Source organism: Tamandua tetradactyla, chromosome 17 (assembly GCF_023851605.1).
Source record: "Tamandua tetradactyla isolate mTamTet1 chromosome 17, mTamTet1.pri, whole genome shotgun sequence".
Classification (NCBI taxonomy): Eukaryota; Metazoa; Chordata; class Mammalia; order Pilosa; family Myrmecophagidae; genus Tamandua; species Tamandua tetradactyla.
Window position 1 is genome coordinate 29,890,954 of NC_135343.1, and position 19,278 is coordinate 29,910,231.

Below are 19,278 nucleotides of genomic sequence, written 5' to 3' on the forward strand. Positions count from 1 at the left end.
TTTATTTTTATATTAATTAAAGTCATAGGAAATTGCAGAAGAATTAGTAGTGTTATCTGAGTTGGTTTCAATTTCACCCAATGAAGAAAAAAAGTTGCATTTCAGCTATCACATATAGCATTATAATGAGAAGTGTATCATTTCTATTACATTTTGTAAAAAAATAAACTGCAAACAGTTTGCTTTACTACTTTAATAGGTACATAGATTAAAACTTTGAGCTGACTGATTTCTAAGAGTATATATCTAATTTATGAATCATAGAGTTTGGGGACATCAATAGAAGAGGTTCGATTGTCTGCATCACATCTGTCCCATAATATCACTACCCAGGAGACATATAGGGAAACGGGCAGGTGGTAAATGAATAAATTGGAGTAACACAGGGTGTGGAGATTATACTTCATTTTCCTGTGAAGGTCAAAGTTCCTTTACCCACATCAAGAATTTATAAAGACTAATTTATTTTTCTTCTGATCACTAACGTCAGTTCTTATGTTTTGGTATGTGAAATAGGAATCGCAATGATTCATGTTACTCAGTTCTTACAATTATATGAATTACTAAATTTTTCTAGTTAGAATCCCTCAGGTTTAACAATCTGAAGATATCTTTAGCATGAAGTTGATGAGTTTGACAAAAATTTTTGAAGAAAAATGATGTCTGTGTTATAGTTATTTTTAAGCAGACCATGCCTCAAATAATCTCATTTTGACTTCATAATTTAGAAACTATTTGGCATATTCTCCTTTCCACTCTTTCTTTGAATTTTACATTTGACATCTATAATCAATGGGAGAGCAACAGGGAAAATCACATTGTCTTGCATTGAATAGCCAGAGACTGACAAATTTCATCGTCAATTTGGAACATTTACACAAGTGTTTTGGCTTAGACTTTGAAACCCTTGCATGGATTGCCTCCTAAATAGCATTGACCTTCAAGGTCTTCCCATAACTTTGTGAATCCGTTAAATTCAAGTAAAATTGAAATGCCAATTAAGGTTGAGAATTACAGCAAATCCAAGCCCCAACATTTTGGTTGTCACCTGCCCATTCTGCCGCACTCATCCAAGAGCAGCATTTTACAGAGTTCTCATTTGCTACACAAAACTAGCTGTGATTACGGCAGATAGCTTGATATCAAAATGTCATGATATTGCATAAAAACACTGATGGGAAATACATTCCTAGAATAAATAAGATGTCTCAAGCCTGAGAACTAAGTAATATCCAAAGACATTATGAAACCTAAGCCATACAAATAATTATAATTTTCTTTTAGCTTGGATAATCTTTACTTTTTCAAAAATAGGATTTACTTGAGTAAATTATATTGCTATTTTATCATTATTGTTCAGAGAAGAGCAAAAAAAAAATCACTTAAGTTCAAAATAACTGTAATTGCCTAAAAATTTAATTTTTAACACCTTGTTATAATTTCTAAAATACATCCAAAATGTTTTTATGCACGGTTTGACTTTACTCATAATGAGGTCAGTAATTCAGAGAGTCATGATCCCTGTATACAGTCTTGATGCTGGGTGCAATTTTTCTTTTTATTGGTGTCATTAAAAAATTAACATTCATACATTTAAGTTTGACAAATAGGATTGAAGTGTTAGAACTAAAATTATGTAAAACTTTGGTGCTGGCAATAGATTCGCAAGAATAGCATGTTTTCCATTTTCTCCCTGAAGGACTGAGAACCCTAGTCTTTTATTCAGTGATGAAATTCCTTACATTGACACAGCAACCTATAATTGATTTCTATTGTAAGAATGTCCCCTGATTCTCATGCATCTTTGATGTAGCTGGTACATTAGAAGATCAGTGAATATTTTTCCCTCTACAAATGAAGTTAAATAGTTTGTATAATGGATTCATGTCATATTTTTTAGTGTGTTGCTTGATTTTCTGCTGAAATTAATTTCCCACCTTGAGATACATACATATTTACTCACTATTGGGTATTTCTTTAGTTTCTGAGGTTTTTAGTTCTAGAAAATGTTGATGGCTCACATCAAATACCACATGACTCTGACCTGAACCCTCAGCAATAAAATCTCTAAAATGACTGCTTAGCCCAGAACTTGACTTCTTAATACTGTTCTCCAAAAAAAAGGAACTCGGTTTCCTTGGAGAAATGACTGATGTCAGGATTGGGGCAGAAAAATGTACGCTATGACCCTAGAACATTTTGAGGTGCCAATAAATAAGAACAAACTCAAAAAATGATGAGAGCACATGAAAGAATAGAGACGCCAACTAAAAGAAGCTTCCAATGGCTAAAATTGGCACAATTTAAGCAACAAAATAAGCAATTATAATATTGAATTACAGACCACAGAATTAAATAAAAGTACATGAATCCAAACTAATATAAATGGATGAATAGCTGTCTGAATGACTGAAAAAAATTAATGCAAGAAAGAAGGAATGGCTATTCCTTATAGAGAATGCCAATTGACAGGTATAGAAGGAATAAGCAAATTGGAAATTTATTATTAGGCAAACATCAGAATAATAATTGTGGCAGGCAGAACCATCAGTGGATGCTAAAGTACAACTTCGCCATGGAGAAAGCTGGCAGACACAACCATGTGATCAAAGTTAATATCTCCAGTAATAAGACATATTGATATCATGCATTCCTGATATAAGACAGTAAGAAGGGCAAATTCCATGGTGTTATTGCTAAAAATGCATAATTTCAATCTAAAAGTGAAAAATATCACACAAATCACAAATAAATAAATAAATAAATAAATAAATAAATAAATAAATAAATAAATAAATAAATAAATACACGAACGGGCCTAGAGTCTTCAAGTGTATAGGTCATGAAAAATAAAGACTGAGGAACTATCCAGATTGAAGAAAAGTTAGAAAGCATGACAACTAGATAAAATGTGAGATCCAGGATGCACTCCTGTATCAAAAAAAGGAACAATGGTAGAAAAACTGGAAAAATTCAAATACAATCTGTAGATTTAATAATATCGTATCACTATTCATTTCCTTGGATTGATAGCTTTACTATGGTTTTCTAAGATGTTAGCATTAAGGAAAACTGGGTGAAGAATGCATGGAAATTCTATGTACTATTTCTACAACTTTTTTGTAGGTTTAAAGTTATTTCAAATTAAAATGCTACAAAAATTCAAGGCTACTTCTGATGGTTTCCCTTCCAGGCTTCTAGAGTTAAGCCAGGATTTTGAAAGAGGTCTTAAGAAAGTAAATTAGTTAAAACAATCTTTCTTAAACTTAAGAATAATGTGCAGAGCCCCTTTAAAAGAGGAAACCAAATCTCAAATTTTTGCAAGTACACTCTTGCACTCTAGTTTGAGAAATGATTTCTAAGTTTATTCAGCTCCATCCTGGGGAAACCAACCTTTGAATTGTTACTCTGCCAGTTGTCCCTCCTGCTCCCTGGAACAGGTTTGTCAGGGGACATCCTTATCCTTCCTAGCAGTGCCCTTGAAACACTTATCTGTCTCTTCTTATGAGTATCTAAATATAGTCCCCAAAATAACTCAGGATATAAAGAAATTCCCCAGAGGAGAGATAAAAACAAAATTGTATTTATGTTCCCATGTCAGATTAGCACTGAGCTTCATCTTATCATTTCCCAAACATATTTGATTATATTTTCCACACATGAAGTTTCTTAAGTAAAATGCATTTTTAGAACGTTAAAAGCTAGGGTCATAAATATCTCATGGAATCTGGTATTTAAATACATTACATTTGTTTGCTTTTTCTTGCCAGGAACTCCAAAAAGAGAATGTTCAATAATAGAATACTCTTATCTCTACTTGATATACTTATCTTTTCCTTACAACCAACTACCTTGAATAGCACTTGCTAGAATAAGATATTTGATATCTATAGTGCCTGGTGCCTTGGCTGCTGCAAGCACGTCTTAATATAGCTAGGCTGTAATTTAATTGGAAAAAAAAGTCCTGATGCTTCTTGATGCCTATACCGTTTTATCATTTAAGGGTAATATTTTTTGAGATATAGATATATATATCACACACATATACAGAGCCACCTCTTGATCTAAGACCCTTTTTAAAGTCCCCTTTCTTTTGTCCAGGATAAAGTCCAAACTATTTAGGTTTTTTATACTCTGACTTTGATTTTTCTCTTCTACGTTATTTCTCTTTTACCTACTATACTCGTCTTCCTCATTCATAATTTGCATGGTTGCAATTCTGTTTCTTTACTCTTAACATTTACAGACATCTTTCTCCCAATTTTTCGCCCTTCCTCCATTTATTTTCCCTTGAGAAATAGCCAGAAAAAGTACCATTAACACATGAAATCTGTGATGACTTTGAAGCCCCACCATCTCCTCCTGCTTTTCTCAATGCCCAGACCCCTTATTTATCCTTCAATCTATGCTGCTTTACATTCCTAAACATCTTTCATGTACATCCGGTGCTTCTTCAAATTTTAAGTACCTCGATAAATGATATGGCTTGAATCCCTAGAAAATAGACAGTGAGTTTAGAATTATTTGGGTTATAATTCCAGGAGTTACCATGTTAGGTAAGCTCATATTTATTCAGCAAATATTTACTGAAGAGCAACTACGTAAGAGACACTGTCATCTTATATCATCAGGGAAAAGTTTAAAAATACTTTTATTTTCCTAATTTAGCTGGTTTAAATCTAGATTTCTATTTCCAATATATGATAGTTAATACTTCAAAGAAGTGAAAAGTGGCATCTGAAAAAATGAACAAAGGAAAACATTATAGTACTGATTAAGGGAAATCCATCGGCGTTTATGCAGGATGCAATAAAAGTACCTTTACAATTAATTATCAAATTGGTTCGGGTTGTTAAATTCAAGTAAGAATCGCTTTTATGAGAAAAACTGAAACATAATTATCTTCCTCCTCATATTTTCTCCTTCTATCCCTCTCTGTTTGTATATACATTGACCTGTATTTAAAATGTGCAATATTTCAAGAATAGGATGATCGTAAAACCAGCTCTATTTCTGTTGTGAGCAAATCAAGTGAAGGGACTTCACTGCTGGCTAAAGCAATAAAGTAAAGAAAGAAACTAGTTTAAATCTCAGAACTGTTTTCCATTGTAATGAATTATCTGGGAAGAATTGTTTCAGGTTTGATCTCCTTAGGAATACAACAGACTCTAAATTAGGCTCATGGAATTTCGATGATGCCCTCAGATGTGAGACTCTCCAACATCGGATTCTCCTTCCCACCACACCCATCAAACGATTTCAGAATGCAGGTGAAGATAAGGATTTCTTGAGATACCTTCAACTCTGCCTATTTTATGAAAAAGGCAAAATATTCCCAAATTTCTACTATTCTAACATTGGTTGTAAATTAGAGAAATGCAACTCACATATGATAAGTAACAGCAGTAAAGCAGTACCTGATGCAGGGAAGAGGTGGACCAGACAATGAAGAGTTGATATTCTGGAGAATATGAAGCGTTGTCACAACAGAGCTTCTCATCTATTTAAAGAGAATTGAAAAGCCTAAGGGATTTTGCTGTTAATTTTACTATTTAATCATGTTCATATGCCAACCCATAGCAGCTAGGTGATATACTTGAAATACAGCCATCATCTGTATGTATTATATAAGTTACAACAAATATCTGAAACTTTGCTGTCAGGTAGAGAGAAAATTTGGATAATTAATTATATTATCTACTTTCCATGCAGATGATGAGCTGAGAATATAAACCTTAAAAATATATTAATAGACCTGGGTTCAATTCTCGGACCATGCACCCCCCCCAAATATATATATACATTAAGAACATTTTTCTAAAATGATCTAGAGAAGTCCTTCAAAGATGAAGCATAGAATTCAAAAATACAGAGATACTGAGACTTACCCATTGTATGCCACAATAACCTAACTTTTTCTTTGCTGTTTTAATAATTCCTTTTTAATTAGCCATCGCAGCAGAAGACTCTAAAATATATAATGCCTATCTCTTCTGCCAAGGCCACATCTTCCACAGGAATCTGAACTCAATGTTTTCTATTGTTGGCTTCAGCTCCCACCCAGAATATCTGCTTGGAGAATTTCTGAAGTGATTGCACTGATTTATTCACCAGCATTGAATAATTCCTCCAAATGCATGCTAACACTCATCATTTTCTGTCTCCTTGTTTCATCTGGTGGCCATGCAGTGATATCAGTTCTGTTTTAATTTGCATTTCTCTGAGGACTAATAAACTTTATCATGATTTAATATATGTACTGGTCTTTTCAGTATCCTCTTTTGTGAAGTGTTTTTATTCACATCTTTTGCCCATGCGTTGCTTTAAATAATCAAAGTACTCAATTTTAATCTGGGCTAATCTGAAGCCTTAAATCTTTAAAAAAAGATTCTTAAACACTTTTATTACCTTATTACAGCATCATTACTTACTTTATCTGAATTTCTAGTACATCCTAAAATGTTACCACATTCACAAGACAGCATGGTGATGATGGTGAACTGTCACATGAGGTGGATATCAAGTAACAAGAAAGAGATTTTTGTCCCTTGAGAGAAGGAATGTCAGTTCTGATTTTCTTCTCTTTTAATTATTTATTATGCAAATAAAGCAAAACGACAACTAATTGTCATTTTGAAAGAGTACCTCCTATATTACGGTAGAGATGAAAAGAATAGAAAATAAAACAAGTTGGTGGACTCTGAAAAGCTAACTGGAATGGTTTCCTTGTGTATTTGAAAGAGTAAAGCAGCTCAACAGCAAGCAATACTATTTTACAACCATAAGGCTCTGTTTTGTTCATTATTGTATTCCCAACTGGGTAGTTGTACAAAGCAGGTAGCCACCATGTGTACGATGAATGAATGAGTTTTGGGAAGTCCAATACTCCAAGCAAGACACAGATACGAGAGACCACTTGAGAGAAAAGTAGTTAGTCCTAACCTCAGCAGCCTTTTTGCTCCCCACAGCTAAACCACTAGACCTACCCCAACTCTGCACTCAGACCCAGCTCAGAAACCAAGGCCAACCCTGATGTGAGTCAGAAAGAGGTTAATAGCCTTAGCTCTGTATCTTAGCTGGGCATCATTATCCTTACGATCATCTGACTCTAACCTGTATCTTCATTCTGATAACTGGATACCTTCCTCAAACTCAAATTCAGGCCCCTGGTAACACCACTGCTAACAGTGCCAGCTCTCATTCTGCTTTTCTGCCTTCGTGACTGTTTCTAATATCTGATTCCATTATTTCCTTAGTAGTTGTGACTCTTTGTAGAATTAAAATCTGTTGTTCTCTCAAGTCTCTTGAACAAGAAACCTGCCTCAGGTTTGCAGAGCTCAGTCATACAGGAGGAGAGAGTCTTGTTTACATGCTTTTGCTTCCAAATATATATATGTCCAGCTGTTGTTCTCAAGTTCTGTGTCCTGCATATTTGTTGGAAAATCCCCCCATTAAACTGACAAACAGGCAATGAAAGGTTGTGAAATGCAAACCGATTTCAGATGACTTTTTTAAAAAATGCCTTAGAATCCATAAAACATGGTACACTATGAAGGTTTAAACAGAGATATATAGACTTCAGAATATTCAATAGAGTTATCTTGTTGAATACTTTTATAGTGTATTTTCCTTTTCAATTAAATATTTTCCTTAGATGCATAAACTCTCATGCACTCAACAACATAATAGCCAATGAAGGGGTGCACGGGTGGTTCAGTGGTAGAATGCTCGCCTTCCATGCAGGAGACCCGGGTTCTATTCCCAGACCATGCATCCAAAACAGAAAAAAGAATAGTCAGTGAAGGAAATCAATTCTTAATTTGAACCTTAGAAATGATTAATGAGTGAGAAGAAAACAAAAATTATAATTATTTATGTTCAAATACAATGATATATATATGTATACATATGTATATAAATGTATATTTGTGTATATATATGTGTGTGTGTGTGTGTGTGTGTGTGTGTGTGTGTGTGTGTGTGTGTTTATCTGTGTACATTGCAGGGATTTTTTGGTTCTCATTCCATGAAAAAGTAATGAAAAATGAAGATTTACACCTTGAAGGTAGAATTTTAGAGTTCAATGCCATTTTCTATTCAATTTAATGATTACATAGCTTAAACATATTAAAGTGTTCTTACTTAAATTTTCAAGGTCAATACTGAACCATGGAAACAGACAGAAAAAATACTAATTCATGAACAGAACATTTTGATTGAAATTGGCTAACATATCAGAACTTTTTGAAAATACAACACCAGAAGAAACTGGGTAGAGGAACTTTGTGTGTGTGTTCTTTATTCTTTTTCTGTCACCTCTAGGTCTTGTGGACTTATATAAAATGGTGTTACATTTTTAATGGAATCATAAATTCTAACTACAGCATAGGTGAAAATCAATTTATATAGATATTTGTGGTAGTAGCATAGCTCTAACTATGTTTCTCCTCATAGAAATAAATTTGAGAATTGGTGAATTATGGAGTACCTGTGAGAATAGCAGAAGAAAATCTAGGTAGCAATTAAAATTAACTTAAAGTAAAATGTGCTAAAACTATGTGGCTTTTCCTTCACTAGTATGACTTGTTAAGAAGAATTACCTGGTTAACTATATCAAAATTATTTTCTTCTTAAACCATCCCTCTAAGACTGTTTTTAACTTGTCTAAGCAGATAAGACAAACTTTAAAGAGACTATCCCACTGAAAAAATTGAAAACAATAATAGTCATAAAAACTGGATTAAGCTATGTTTATCTGAAGGCATATTAGCAAATTTTTTCAAAATATGAAGTCAACCTTGGTTCAACAAATAATAAGCTGATACAGAAATAGTACTACATATCACACTGTGGACTTTCAAAATAGCTTACTCATCACTATGATATAACACACAACATTGATTCTGATAAAAAAGGCATTGTAATGAACGTATGTCAACAGACTCTTTTTCAAAGAATTCAGAAGCGTCAGGGAATATTGCATCTCTGAGAAGAAGCTCTAATGACAGAACAGCAAAATGGAATGGCACCAGTGGGGTCAAAACATTGTGAGATTGGAGTGCTCTCCTTCAAGGTACACTATATGTCTTAAACCAGCAGCCCACATTTGGTGCTACCTTCCCCAATGTTAAGATGACTGTGTCCAGGAACAAAGGATAGAGGTGGGAATGGCCCTTCTCATGTTACACCCACCATTCTAATACGGAATTTTTATTTTCTATCCCTGCAACCATAGACTCAGGAGGTTTGGAGGTTCTAATGCCCAAGAAAGAGTGATTCTACCAAGGAATACAATAATAATTTGATACATTTGAGACTGTTTCCTTCTGATGTTGCTAGATAGATGCTGGGATACTGGACAGGGTGATTGGATTACCCAGTTAGAATAGAGTCTATATCTGAAACAAAAGAACTTCACTGAAGCACTTCTTAATAGTCCTTTAGCTAGTCTCCTGGTGGATGAAAAGCTTTCCAAGGACTACAAAGTACTCAGATTATGGAAATAACTATTTGGGTCATCCCACCAGCCAAGGTCCTGGAAGGGACTGAGCAGAAGTTGGAGTGAGATGTGGAAGAAGGGAGATATAATTATTAATGACTATCCACTGAAGTGGGCCTCTGTCAGCTATGTTTTGGATCAATTTTGTTTTCTCCCTCCACTACATGATATTGACAGCACCAATTATGGTTGATGGTTTGGGTTTTAATGAGAGTATGACAAAGTTGCCATTATGTTGTGATTTAAAAACAGCTGATGGGACTTGTGTGTGCTCTGAATTCAGACAAAGCTTTTGACCTGGTAAAAGGACAATAGTGGACGTCAAAAACATATAAATGGTGGACTATGCTGATATGTTTTCCATTTCCCTACAAATCCAATTTTCTATCTGGATCTGTGTCCCAGGATGCTGATCTTAGGAGCTACAGAGGGTGAATTACCTTGTCTTCTAATTTCTGGTTGGTTTTGTGTAATGAGAGGCACCAGCAGGAAATTAAAGGGTGAAAGAGAGAGAAGTCTGGATATTTATATGCTTGTTTTCATTCTTGCTGGCCCACCAATTACCAGTGATTGAGTTTCTTTAACATAGGCCATCATCTGTAGATAGATCTTTCCTACAGCTACTACTCTCACCATTTTCTGGTAACCACTAGCCCTGTTTTTACTTCATAAGGAATGGCTTCCAAAGAAGAGTTTGTCACTCCAGAGTTCTTCTTAACTCTGTCTACACATTCAAAATTTTATTTTATTAAAATTTCCTCAGTTGCATCTGTGTATGCCATCTGTTCCCCTTCAGAAACCCAACTGATCCAGTAACGTATGTTACAAACACATCTCCAACTGGGTATTCACTTATTGTTTTGCTGATCTTGATACACATATATTAAAATGTGTTTAATGTAGTCACATTGATCCCACTTTTTCTTTGCAATTTCAACTTCTTTGTAATTTCTTTGTTTAATACTTAGAAAGGCAAGTGTTATCAGATAGGTATCTATATTTCTTTCACTACAGATTCAATATTAAATCTTCAATACAATTGAAAAACATATAGGGTAAAATTGTAAGGTAAATGTCTGATTTTATTTTTTTTCCAAATAGATGCAGTTACTTATTGAGTAATTCAACAATTCTCTTCTGATATAAAATATCTCCTTTTTCACATATTAAATTATTCTATGGGGCAGGTCACAGTGGCTCAGCAGGGAGAGTTCTCGCCTACCATGCTGGAGACCCAAGTTTGATACCCAGTGCCTTCCCATGCAAAAAAATAAAAACAAAAATTATTATATGCTTTTGGATGCATTCCTAGCTTTTCATAGGGCAATCTGAAAAATCAAATTAACCTACAATGGTTTAGGAAGTATTAAAGAGAGAAAAATTATTATTATTCGATAATATTCAATCCATTAAATATTGAAGATGGGTTTCCAAAATGTCATATGACCCATTTTCTCTTTTGAAGCAAGTGAATATCTAAATAATCCACATCAATTTATTATCTATTTATTTAACTTAGCAACTATTTTCAAATGACAATAGAATGGGCCGCTTGTGCTTTCATTTTCATACCACATTCATGTATCTCTGGAATAACTGAATATTGTCATATGACTTGAAAAAGATGAACATAAGCAGTAATTGCTCTTGAAGAATTGCAGATAACATGTAGTTCATAGCTTAGCTTGGTTTAAAAAGAGACTTCGATTAGAATACAAATTACAACTAAAATTATAAAGCAGAGTAGGAGATGGAATGGAGGCTGGAATGTTTACTTATATTTTAAACAGCAGTTTCATCATACATTCATTAGCAAAACTGTAATGTCCATGAGGGAAACAATAGGGAAGTGACACTTGAACTTCACAATAAATTTTTCTATGCAAAGGAATATATGTGAAACAGTGAAAAATAACTGCAAAGCAATCTAGAGTGTGGGTGAATAAATTGTAGAAATTACTATAACAAACTTAAGTGAGATTAGAAACTATGATTTGATTTTAAGTATTTTCAGGAGCCTCATGTCAAAGATAATCATAATAATTTTAAGTAATTTATTTGCTCTAGTGACAAATAGTTGACCAATTTTTGGCTTTGGTTTTTAAATTTTTTTTTTAGTTATAAAACATATCATCATAGATACATTATCTTTTATCATTAATATCTTATGTACTAAAGAGCATTTTTTTCCCTCAATTAAATGTAGTCTGGCCCCCATATCTTCAAATCTATAAGGCTGGAAAATTTAAATTTTTTTATTAATAGATAAATGAGGCTAATGTTTTCATTTCTCTGATAATTGATGGGTAAGACTTATGTTACTGTTCAATGTCCATAATTTTCCACAGATAACATTTTTAATTAATAAAAGGTATTATAAAATTTAAAAAATGAATATTTGATATAAATATATAAAGCAGGTACCAAACACCATATACCAGTTAATAACATTGTATGGATTTTTTTTTTTTAATATAACAGATATCTGCTCTCTGAACTATATCTGAGGATAAGAGTTAATATGCAAAATAATCAAAGTCACTGGAAAATAAGTACTGATTCTTGTGTTACTGCAATTCAACTTCAAATATTAAGTAGGCTTGTTTTAATTTAGATTACTTGTCAAGGAAATGTACCTTCCTTCATGCTCAAGGGCTCTCACATACGGTCATGTAAGTTGTTCACAGCTCATAAGTCCCTTGTTGAGAGAGCACGTGGAACTGAAATCCAGCACATGCTCTGTTTGCTAAACCACGCACCTTTGACATCAAGCTGGCCAGAGGATGTGCGGTGTTCTTTGAATTTGCTTCATGATGCCGGTTGGGTCAGTAGCATCCCTGAGTGTGAGGCATGATGCACAGGAACTTCCTTAGAGAAGGAAGAGAAAGTAGTATGGTGTACTGGAAAGGCGACTATTGGGTTGGCGTTGAAAACAGACATCGTTTGAATTTGGGCTGTGACTTGGTTCTGTGACTTTGAGAAAGCAATACAGCTCTCTGAACCCTGGCTTCCTCACATGTAAAATGAAAATATAAATTCTTATCTTTCAAAGTTGACATGAGGAATCGAGCTAATATGGGAGAACCATGGAACGCAGTGTATGACGACGTAGAAATGACTTCAATAGAATCCATCGTAAAGTCTGAGAAGGGTTGTCACCGGGCTTCAATCCTTAGTTTTGTGTTTGTTTGTTTGTTTGTTTGTTTGTTTTAAATAGACACAGAAATCTGCAGGTATGTCATTATATAACTCACTAGTTTAAGCCGCAATAGCAATAATAAAGGAAAGCAGAAGGTTATCATCCAGTTCAGGGAAAGTACTCCTGGACAAATGACTCCTCAGTACATGTGTGAGCATTCACAGGCTGGGATTTTCAAATTGGTTTCTAATTTTCTAGATACTTCACAAAATATAGCTTCCTGACACAGAAGGAATTGCTTTCCTAAGATCACATTCCTTGATAAGACCCTTTAGGCAAGAACCCTTACCCAGTGGCAAGGCCCAGTCAAACCCAGCTCATGCCTAACTTGTGAGAAACCACACCCTGCCACAAATGAAACAGATTCATCAGAACTAAGCCTGGATGTGTGTTGATAAGGCTCATGGTTAAAAATAAAGAAGAAGCTAAACCAAAAAAAATAAAAACAAAAAAAGCACAGATAAGATGTATGCATCTACCATATACAGGTAAAAAAAAAATGCCAATGGTGTGGTTAGAACACATAGCTCGTTAAATTATTGCTTCTATCAAAGGCATACCTTGAATTACCCCAGTTGGCTTCAGATCTTAAATAATTAATTAGAATAATTTCACAGTGAAAAATGGCATGGCTATCTGTTTCTAAATAAACAAGAAGCAATTTCCAATATTCCTCAGGCAAATTACAAGTATGCTACACAGATGACTACAAATTTGAAAGCTGCACAACATAACCCCCAAGATTTAAAGTCCTTAATGTTAAAGCCCTGCCTCCCCTACTTCATCCCGCATGGCTGTTTCCCTGTCATTGTGCTCTAGGGACTACAATGTTTTTTCAGTTCCTCAAAAAATAGGAAACTATATCCAGCCTTGGGACCTCTGCATAGTCGTTCTCTCTTTTATTATTGCTTTTCCTCCTACACTTTGCATACTCTATGTCTTGGGTTAAATCTCCGTTCATGGAGAGGACTTCTCTGGCCATCCAGAGGGTAAACCACTCCATTTCCTGTGCACTTTTTCCTAACTCTCCTAAGAAATGAAAATCACATATTTATCTTTTGTTTACTTGTGTTCTTCCGTAACTCTTCCCACTAGAATATAAGGCCAGTGCTTAATTTGCCCAGTGCCAAGCAAATCAGAGGCCCCTGTAAATGTTTGCTAAATGAATACATGAGTGAATAAGAAGATGCAAAAGTGTAGACTTTATTTCCAACTTAATACAAATGAGCGTTTGGATAAAATATTTACACATAAATATAGCTTTCATATGGGAGGAAAACATGACAATGGCCAGTTATTAACAAAAGGAGGTATGCCCTCAAAAAAGAAATAAAGTAATAAGTAAATACCACGTAACCTATTATGCATGCACGTGGCTTGTCATTCTTTCACAGTTTAAAATAAAAGAAAGAAAAAAATGTACTTAAATGGCTAATTTAAACTTGCATGTTTAATACAAATACTTTTTCCCTGAAGCGTTTGTAAGCCCAGCCATTAGAATGAATGTAAATTTAGATTTTAGATTTATTATCAAGGAGACGTGTTCAGGATGTCTTACTAACTGAAAATTTAGAGTATAAACACTATGTCTCCTGCAAATCTATAGTAAGAGAGGGGCAGAGAACAGCAAAAATTAATAGTAAACAATTTCAAAAGGTGGGATTACAGGTGAGAATTGCAGGTGAATTTTATTCTTCACTGATTTCTGCCTACTTGTAATTTCTAATATTTTTATGAATATTACTGCAATTAGAGAGAGGGTGATAGTGAAAGGGATAAGAGAGAGATGGTAGAAGGAAGAGAGGTTGAATTTTGGCATGTGTGCCTTTAGCACATTAATGTTTCCATGTTTTCTGTGCAATTCAACCTCTTTAAAATGCATGAAATCTCTCGCTAGTAAGTTACTTACTTAAGTAAGTAAGTTTACTTACCAAGTAAACTGAGACACAGTGGGTGGTGTGGTCTGTAAAGCTAATCTATTCTTGTGGGTGTAAACCCATTATAAGCAGGGCTTTATGATGAGGTTCCTTCAGGGAAGGTGTGTCCCACCTCACTCAGGATGGGTCTTTATGTTGCTACTGGAGTCCTTTATAAGAGAATGGAATTCAGGCAGAGAGAGAGAGCAACAGAAGCAAGAAGCTCAAACTGGTGAAACCCAGAAGAGAAGGGAGAGACTCTCAGATGCCACCATGTGCCTTGCTATATGACAGAGGACCCAGCGACTGTGCAGCAGGTCTTCAGGGAAAAAGCATTGCCTTGATGATGCTTTGATTTGGACATTTTCCTAGTCTCAAACCAAGAGTGAATAAATTTCCATGGTTTAATCTGATCTATTTCATGGCATTTCCTTTGAGCAGCCTAGGAAACTATAACAGTCCTGGATAAGAGAAAGAGATCATAGATACACAAAGGGATAAAGGGGTGGAGGTAGATAGAGAAAGAGAGAGATTGATTTTGTCATATATGCCTTTAGTACATTTACCTTTTGGTCTCCATGTTTTTTTGCAAGCAATTCAATCTCCTTAGAATGTATGACTTCTCTCGCCAGGCACTTTACCAAGTAAAGTGAGACACGATGTGTGCCTTCGAGAATCTCACAGCCACAATGAAGACAAAACTAAAGAGATAATTATACACTTTTTAACCTGTGGAATAAATCCAAGAAATGGGACACAGAGATAGGATTTTGGTCTACAGGAAAATGTTCAGTTCCTCAGATAATCTCCCCCCTCCTCTGCTTCTTCCCTTATGCTGGTAATTGGATATGAAATAGGAAGGGTATAACTTATAGAATTTGGGCAAGAGGTAAAGGGGGTCTTTCGGTCACTGGGTAGTATTCTGCATACCTGGTGCGACTCTGTTTGCTAGGATTTCCAGGAGATGACCTGGTGCTACCATAGCTTCAAATATTTTCCATTGGCTCAGCAATATTCTAGCTTTGCCATCTAGGACCTCAACAGCATCTTCCCTCATTAGGTACTATCATGTCCTCTGAGTTCCTCTTAAAACTCATTGGCGCTGCTCAGGTGGGTACTCTGTGGCCTTCAATCTAGTGTCATCTCATCCCTGTTACTGGGCCCCTCTAGCAAGTTCCCCATTAAGAGCCATTTATTTCTTGGTCCTTGCTATATACAAGCTGAGGTCAGCTGAGAGAGGTGAACCTCACAACCTCCTCCACAGGGTAAACACATACAGCACCACCACCTTTGTTTTCAAGTAGCTGGACCTCTGATTACTCAAGAGCAGCTTTACAGGGGTCATTTCTGAAATCACCAAATAAAGAAGGCAAAAGACCCCCACACATCTGATATGTTTCTCCCACCCTATTTCTTATAATCAAAAGTATAAACTTCAAATGTGGATCTACTCTATAAAAAATTAAGAGAAATTATAGATTACAGTGCTATTTTTTAAAAGACCTAATTTGTCATGCAAACTTTCTTAATTCAAATCCTCAGGTCTTTATTTGTCCCTGTCTATGAGAAAGAAAAGAAATCAGAGAACAGAGCAAAAAATGCCATATGATAAGTAGTGTTCAAAATATGAAAACGCAGAATTGCATTCTTGTGAATTACTGAAATGACCAGAGCAAGCCTGTGCAGTTAGCTGACCTCATGTCCTAGGGGCCCTTCATCATAACTCAAATCATCTTTGCTCTGACTGCAGTGTAGCATGGGCTGGCAGCAGGTGTCCACTCTGAGGACAGATACTAACGGGGATACCCGTGGGTACTATGGCTGGTTGGGATTTGCAGGTCAGGACAATAGTCATCTGGTCAACCGGCACCCAGTTAGCATCACCAGATAAAATACAGAACCCGGATAACTTTGAATTTTAGATAGAGAATTCCTTATTGTAAGTATATTCCAAATATTTCTAAATAAAGAGGTGATTACACGCATTTTGTTCTGTGCAATAAACCCAAGATTGGGATCCAGAGTGCATACTTACACTGACATATTTGCTGTTTATAGAAATTCATGTTTAACAGGCTATCCTGTGTGTTATGCTAAACTGGACAACCATTTGCCCTATCATGGAAATTGACCTGAGAGAACACTGAAGATCAGCTACACCTCTGCTAAGAATTCATTTGCTTGCCTTTTTTGCCCTCTCATATCCCCAGGCCCCAAAAGTAAAAATGTTAGCCTGCTTTCAACCCCCATTCTCAAGTGCTGGCAGGGAACAAAAGCCAATAACAATATATTTTAATCCCTACTACTGCTATGAATGCTATAGCACAGAATCGCAATAAAAACAATTATAGCAGAGAATTACAATATAAACTATTTGGTCATCCCAGAGGCAGGAAAAACAAAGATTACTGCTGAAGAAATATTGTATTTAAAGTTAAAGCTAATCATGCTCCATTTGTTTTTAGTGCGATTACAGTTTTTTATACATTCTTTCATTCAAACAGAAAAGGGCAAAAGACTCTGCAAGTCACTCAGCAGTTTAATATCAAGATTTTACTTAATCTCCTAAAATGTAATCTTAACTGCAGGGTATGTGATAATCATGTCTCTTTGAGGAAATAGAATTTGTTCATGTAAACTGGAAATGAGCTCACTAGCCTTGCAGTAATCAAGAAACTACTCTATAAATGAACTCACCAGCCCTGTGTTAATGAACTTCATAACATATTTGTAGGTGTGCACATGCACATGCATTCACAGTGGGGCTCCTTCTGTTAGCAAGCATTTAAATCATGGGTCTAACTTTCTCCTTGAGGAGGAAATGGTGCTTGAAATCTTACCTGATTCTTATCCATAGTACAAGACACTCCAGGGTACAAGCTTCTACAAGGCGTAGACCTAAAATGAAAAAGTAAAAAAAGAGAGAAGCAATACACATGTGTCTCTTTATCTCCTGCTTCCTTTCTCTCTCCATCTTCCCACAATTCCCTGAGGCTGTAAACTGGATTTTCTGTTTAATTCTCTGAAGTCATGGCTTCCTTCCACAAAAGAGCTAGTCTTGATGTCATAGACAAAGTAACTATCTTGTCTACTTTATGGGACAAACTATGAAATGAGTCTTCATTACTTGACCTAAATATCCTAAAAAGAAAAGAGAGGAGGGGAGAAAATTTGGAAAATCTATCCAACGACACTAATACCACTATACTTTCCTGTATATAACTTCTTTTAAAAAACCCTATTTCTTTCCTCAATAAATTATAATTTTCTCTTAAAGTATTGGGTCTTTCGGACAAAATAGAACAGAATAGACAAATAAAAATGTTACATTAAAATTTTTTTTAAAAATTAGCTCTAGTACATCCTTAAGAAAGAAAGGAATATGCTTATCTTTATAACTTAAACAACACATTTGCTAATTCGCAGGAGTGTGTCCATGGATAGGAAACTTTAACTCCCCCTGGACACTCTGTGGACGTAGAAATAAATATACTGTAAAATGCCTTTCAGTATCTGATCTCTTCATAGGTAGAGGACATTCTGTGTTCAGTAATATAAACCACTTTTAAATCCAACACACTGTATCTTATATATCTCTATTAAGGCTACCTGGAGAATCTGTGCCCTTATTTGGATGAATAAAATTCAGAGATGTAATCTATCCAACAGAAAGTAAAACCATCAGAGAGGAAAAATTTAGAAGTAAAAGTTTAATAGTGTTTCAGTGAACAGCTGTACCAATTCTGAAACTTTTCTCAATATATTCAAATGAGAATCCCATCAACAAGGCAAAGGATTCTGGGAGGATAATTGGAAGTTAAAACAATTTCAAGAAACAATATACAATTAAACTGCCATATGTGCTTCCTCTGTATGAATGATACACAATATACAATGAAATAAGGGCTGCAGACATTTCATTGATTTTTTTTCCTTATCATGAAAGTCTTCCAAACATTCTAAGAAATGTTAAAATTAGTTTGAAATAATATGTACTCCTTCTCTTATAAGTTTTAGTTGTTGGCTTCAGGCAAAATATTCCTTCTTTGGAAGGCATTGAGGCATATACTACCAACCATGATGAACTGCTGTCACATCTGTGGTCACGTTTTAGGTTTCAGCAAAAGAAGAATCCCAGCATCTAATTGGTGACTCAGGTGAACAATTATGAAGTATTTAAAATCTGTCCCTAGATGACGGTCTGACTCCAAGTGAAAGTGCACTTTGACAAGCATGAAGAATTCTTGCTGCACCTCTATCCACTCCTCACATATATCCAGAGAATTGTTTATTGAACCAGACATATATTGAGTGCTTACTATCAATCAGGCACTTTTCTACAGACAAGGAGTACCAGAGTGAACCAATGGCAGAAGTCCCCACTATCATGAATCCACTTGTGGGTTCAGGAAATAAACTGACAAGTACATAAATTCTGTGGGAAATTAAAACAGAAAGGGACATAGAAAGTCCCTTCTGTCGTGGATGGTGGGGGGTGGGGGGACGTAGGTACAGTTTTAAATATGATGGAGAAGGAAGGCTATGCTAAGAAAAATGACTACTGAGAAAAGACTGAAGTAGGTGAATGAGGAAGTCATCCGAGGGAAGAAGGTTCCTGACAGAGGACACAGCAAATGTAAAAAAGAATCAAATGTTGGAAAGAA

General features: G+C 35.2%; 1 long non-coding RNA gene across 5 annotated transcripts in view; it reads right to left on the reverse strand.

Moving 5' to 3' along the window:
- The window catches only part of LOC143661539 (uncharacterized), a 416,410-nt gene that overhangs the window by 298,954 nt on the left and 98,178 nt on the right, over nt 1-19,278 (reverse strand). For 2 of the 5 annotated variants that reach the window (XR_013164667.1, XR_013164668.1), the window contains exons 3-5: nt 17,455-17,512; nt 15,181-15,315; nt 5,418-5,500 (exon numbers count right to left, since the gene is read on the reverse strand). This is a non-coding gene — a long non-coding RNA (uncharacterized LOC143661539). Of the gene's footprint in view, nt 1-5,387; nt 5,501-12,258; nt 12,368-15,180; nt 15,316-17,454; nt 17,513-19,278 lie in introns of all 5 variants that reach the window. The other 3 variants (XR_013164665.1, XR_013164666.1, XR_013164669.1) reach the window with 2 other exon arrangements.